We start from the raw sequence: 5,734 nt of genomic DNA, 5'->3' as shown, positions 1-5,734 counted from the left end.
GGCTGTGTCGTTATCAGGGATTTTTCCAGGTGGTGTTTTTCTAAAGTTGAGATATATGGTGGGACGTGTTTGTACTGGGCTCAGGAAGTTGAGAGATATGAGAGATATATGGTGTTTGTACTGGGCCCAGGAAATTGAGAGATATATGGTGTTTGTACTGGGCCCAGGAAATTGAGAGATATATGGTGTTTGTACTGGGCCCAGGACTGAGGAATGTGCCTGATTTCTTTCAGTGGGGCCCTGGCTGGAGCTGTGTTCCCAGGTTCCCAGGCCCCAGGAGCAAGATCCCAGTATCCGCCCACTGGGCGGGCTTGGTTTTGGGGTGGAGAGAGTGTCTGGAGGTGTCTTCAGCCCCTCTGCCAATGATGGTGGGGGTAACTGTGGTTTGTGTATTAATTCACATTTATTAGCATCTTAGTGCTAAGCCAACAGTTGGGGATAAAGAGTTGAAACACCTGCAAGATTTGTCCTTGGAGAGCTACCAGTCTAAAGGAGCAAGTACACAAATCACTGAAATTAGAGAATTTAGCTGGGCCTGGTGGCCTGCCCCTGTAATCCCAACTGGGAGGATTCCCTGAACCTGGGAATTCAAGGATGCAGTGAACTATGATCATGCCACTGTACTCCTTCCTGGGCAACAGAGCGAGACCCTGTCTCTTAAAAATAAAAGAGAGAGAAAAAAATAAAAAATAAAAGAGAGAGAGCGGGCTGGGCCCAGTGGCTCATGCCTGTAATCCTAGCACTTTGGGAGGCCAAGGTGGGAGGATCACTTGAGGCCAGTAGTTCAAAACCAGCCTGGGCAAAAAAGTGGACCTTGTCTCTACAAAAAAACAAAAATTTAGCTGCGCATGGTAGAACATATCTGTGGTCCTGGCTACACTGGAGACTGAGGCAGGAGGATCACCTGAGCCCAGGAGGTAGAGGCTGCTGTGAACCCTGTTTGTGACACTGCACGTCAGCCTGGGCAATAGAGCGAGACCCCATCTTAAAAAAAGAGAGAAAGAAAGACTGTTAAGGTAGTTGTATGGACCCGGCCGGGTGCAGTGGCTCACATCTGTAATCCCAACACTTTGGGAAGCCGAGGGAGGCGAATCACATGAGGTCAGGAGTTTGAGAGCAGTCTGGCCAACATTGTAAAACCCTGTCTCTAAAAAGATACAGGGCCAGGTGCTGTGGCTCACGCCTGTAATCCCAACACTTTGGGAGGCTGAGGTGGGCAGATCATGAGGTCAGGAGATCGAGACTATCCTGGCTAACACGGTGAAACCCCATCTCTACTAAAAATACAAAAAAAGTAGATGGGCATGGTGGTGGGCGCCTGTAGTCCCAGCTACTCAGGAGGCTGAGGCAGGAGAATGGCATGAACCCAGGAGGCAGAGCTTCCAGTGAGCCGAGATCATGCCACTGCACTCCAGCCTGGGCGACAGAGTAAGATTCTACCTCAGGAAAAAATACAATAAAATAAATAAATAAATAAATACAAAGATAAAAAAAAAAAAAAAAAAAAAGAAAAGGAAAGAAAAAGAAAACCTTAGGCTGGGATTAGTGGCTCACGCCTATAATCCCCACACTTTGAGAGGCTGAGGCAAGTGAATCACCTGAGGTCAGGAGTTCGAGACCAGTTTGGCCAACATGGTGAAACCCCGTCTGTACTAAAACACAAAAATTAGCCAGGTGTGGTGGTATGCGCCTGTAATCCCAGTTACTCGGGAGGCTGAGGCAGGAGAATCGCTTGAACTTGGGAGCTGGAGGTTGCAGTGAGCTGAGATCACACCACTGCATTCCATCCTGGGCAACAGAACAAAACTCTGTCTCAAAAGAAAAGAAAAAGAAAACCGCCAGGAACGGTGGCTCACACCTGCAATCCCAGCATTTTGTTCGGCTGAGGCGGGCAGATCATGAGGTCAGGGGTTCGAGACCAGCCTGACCAACATGGTGAAACCCCGTCTCTGCTAAAAATAAAAAAATTAGCTAGGTGTGGTGGCACTCAGCTGTAATCCCAGCTACTCAGGAGGCTGAGGCAGGAGAATCCTTTGAACCCTGGAGGCAGAGGTTGCAGTGAGCAGAGATCACTGCACTCCAGCCTGGTCCACAGAGTAAGACTCCATCTCAAAAAACAAAAATAAAAGAAAACCTAATGTGTGCTAGAAGCTTGAGATCCAAAGATGACTATGGATTATGACCTATCTTCAGAGAGGAAAATAGAGAATAGTTCTGTTTTAATGTGCCATGAGTTTACATATTAGGAAAGCAGTGAAAGATGAAGATAGAATGTAAATTTATTCAGCCAGGTGCAGTGGCTCACGCCTGTAATTCCAGCACTTTGGGAGGTCGAGGTGGGCAGATCACGAGGTCAGGAGATCGAGACCATCCTGGCTAACATGTTGAAACACCCTCTCTCCTAAAAATACAAAAAATTAGCCAGGCGTGGTGGCGGGAGCCTATAGTCCCAGCTACTCGGGAGGCTGAGGCAGGAGAATCACGTGAACCCGGGAGGGGATGCAGCAGTGAGCCCAGATTGCGCCACTGCACTCCAGCCTGGGTGACAGAGCGAGACTCCAACTCAAAAAAAAAAAAAAAAAGTATGTTTATTCGTTTGTTCCACAAACATTTCCTGGGTATCCATCAGGTACCGGGCATTTGTGCTGGGTAATAGAAGAGGGTATGAATGGTCAGCATGTCTGCCATATTCATTTGCAGAGCTGCCTAACTCTGATTTTGAGAGGACAAAGCCTAGAGTTATTAGATCTGAACTTGAATTCATATCTAAAGATATAGAAGTCCCTCCAGGGATGCAAGGGGGAGGGGAAAGAGGTAACTATGAAGACATGATGACAAGATGAAGAAGAACTAATCCAGGCTGGGCATAGTGACTCACACCTGGAATCTCAGGGCTTTGGGAGGCCGAGGCAGGAGATCATTTGAGGTCAGGAGTTTGGGACCAGCCTGGCCAACATAGTGACCCCGTCTCTTAAAAAAAAAGAGAATTTGCCAGGGATGGTGGTGCAAAGCTATAGTCCCAGCTACATGGGAGGCAAACAAGCCCCAAATATCATGTGAATGATTCGTCATAATTAGTTGCAATTAAGCACATAAATGGACTATGGTGTCACTGTTAATTCATATAAACTCTACATTTAACACAATGACCAAGCAAGAGTCTTTTTTTTTTTTTTTTTTTGAGACAGAGTCTTACTCTGTTGCTCAGGCTGGAGTGCAGTGGCACGATCTCAGCTCACCACAACCTGCACCTCCCAGGTTCAAGCAATTCTCCTGCCTTAGCCTCCCGAGTAGCTGGAACTACAGGAGCGCACTACCATGCTCAGCTAATTTTTGTATTTTTAGTAGAGACGGAGTTTCACTTTGTTGACCAGGCTAGTCTCTAACTCCTGATCTCATGATCCGCCTGCCTCAGCTTCCCAAAGTGCAGGGATTACAGGCGTGAGTCACCATGCCCGGCCGCAAGAGCCTTTTCTGCAGGGCAATTTGTTTTCTTTTTGTTATTGTTGTTTTTGTTTTATTTTTATTTATCTTTATTTTTAATTTTCATTTGAGATAGAGTCTTACTCTGTCGCCCAGGTTGGAGTGCAGTCGCGCGATCTCAGCTCACTGCAACCTCCACCTCCTGAGTTCAAGCAATTCTCCTGCCTCAGTCTCCTGAGTAGCTGAGATTACAGGTGTGCGGCACCACGCTCGGCTAATTTTTGTATTTTTTTTAGTAGAGATGGGGTGTCACAATGTTGGCCAGGCTGGTGTTGAACTCCTGACCTCAGGTGATCCACCCATGTTGACCTCCCAAAGTGCTGGGATTACAGGCGTGGCCACTGCGCCCGGATTGTTGTTGTTTTTTTGAGACAGGATCTCGCTCTGTTGCCACTGCACCTGGCGTGGCATTAATATGTAGAAATGCTTCAAATATATAACTTCCTGGGCCAGGTGCAGCAGCTGTAATCCCAGGACTTTGGGAGATCAAGAAGGGAGGATTATATAAGTTCAGGAGTTCAAGGCCAGCCTGGGCAACATAGCAAGATCTTGTCTTTACTAAAAATCAAAAAGCTTAACTGGGTGTGGTGGTGCGCACCTGTAGCCCCAGCTAAAACAAACACAAAAACAAAAACAGATAATGTACATCTGCATGTATCATAGAAAGATGTAGAGAACAGGCCTGGCACGGTGGCTTACACCTGTAATCCCAGCACTTTGGGAGGCTGAGGTGGGTGGATCACCTGAAATTGGGAATTCGAGACCAGCCTGACCAACATGGAGAAACCGCATGTCTACTAAAAATACAAAAAAAAATTAGCCGAGCCTGGTGGTGCACGCTTGTAATCCCAGCTACTTGGGAGGCTGAGGTAGGAGAATCACTTGAACCCAGGAGGCAGAGGTTGTGGTGAGCCGAGATCGCGCCATTGCACTCTAGCCTGGGCAACAAGAGCAAAACTCCCTGTCAAAAAAGAAAAAAGGCCAGGCACAGTGGCTCATGCCTGTAATCCTAGCACTTTGGGAGTCCGAGATCAGGAGATCAAGACTCCGTCTCAAATTAAAAAAAAAAAAAAAGATGACGTGACAAAAGCATGTTTCCAAAGTTACAGTGTGACCCTATTTTTCTAAATATAAACAGTATGTATACATATATATAGGCATACAAGAAGGATAAATACTAAAATTGGGTTATAGAAAGATAGTGATTGAGAGGCCAAGGCGGGCAGAGCACCTGAGGTCAGGAGTTCGAGATCAGCCTGAACAACATGGTGAAACCCTGAGTCTACTAAAAATACAAAAATTAGTCAGGTATGGTGGCAGGTGCCTGTAATCCCAGCTAGTTGGGAGGCTGAGGCAGGAGAATCGCTTGAACCCGGAAGGTGGAGGTTGAAGTGAGTTGAGATTGCGCCATCGTACTCCAGCCTGGGTGACAAAAGTGAAACTCTGTCTTTTGTTTTGTTTTGGAGACAAAGTCTCACTCCTGTCCCCAGGCTGGAGTGCGATGGCTGATCTCTGCTTAGTGCAACCTCCGCCTCCTAGGTTCAAGAGATTCTCCTGCCTCAGCCTCCCAAGTAGCTGGGATTATAGGCATGCGCCACCATGCCTGGCTAATTTTTGTATTTTTAGTAGAGACAGGGTTTCAACATGTTGGCTAGGCTGGTCTCGAACTCCCGACCTCAGGTGAACTGCCCGCCTCGGCCTCCCAAAGTGCTGGGATTACAGGAGTGAGCCATCGCGCCCCACCGAAACTCTGTCTTAAAAATAGATTTAAAAAAAGAAGAAAAAAAAAGGCCGGGTGCGGTGGCTCACGCCTGTAATCCCAGCACTTCGAGAGGCCGAGGCAGGTGGATCACGAGGTCAGGAGATCGAGACCATCCTGGCTAACACAGTGAAACCCCGTCTCTACTAAAATGCAAAAAAATTAGCCAGGCATGGTGGTGGGCGTCTGTAGTCCCAGCTACTCAGGAGATTGAGGCAGGAGAATGGCATGAAGCCGGGAGGCAGAGCTTGCAGTGAGCTGAGATGGCACCACTGCACTCCAGCCTGGGCGACAGAGCAAGACTCTGTTTCAATTAAAAAAAAAAAAAAAAATTAGGTGGGCATCGTGGTGCACACTGTTGTCCCAGCTAGTTGGGAGGTTGAGGCAGGAGGATCACTTGAGGCCAGGAGTTTGAGCCAAGCCTGAGCAACACAGTGAGATCCTGTCTTTAAAAATTAAAAAAAAAAAAAAAAAATTAGGTGGGCATCGTGG

This window comes from Rhinopithecus bieti, unplaced genomic scaffold, assembly GCF_001698545.2.
Source record: "Rhinopithecus bieti isolate Rb0 unplaced genomic scaffold, ASM169854v2 scaffold_13243, whole genome shotgun sequence".
Lineage (NCBI taxonomy): Eukaryota > Metazoa > Chordata > Mammalia > Primates > Cercopithecidae > Rhinopithecus > Rhinopithecus bieti.
This window is presented reverse-complemented; position numbering follows the sequence as displayed.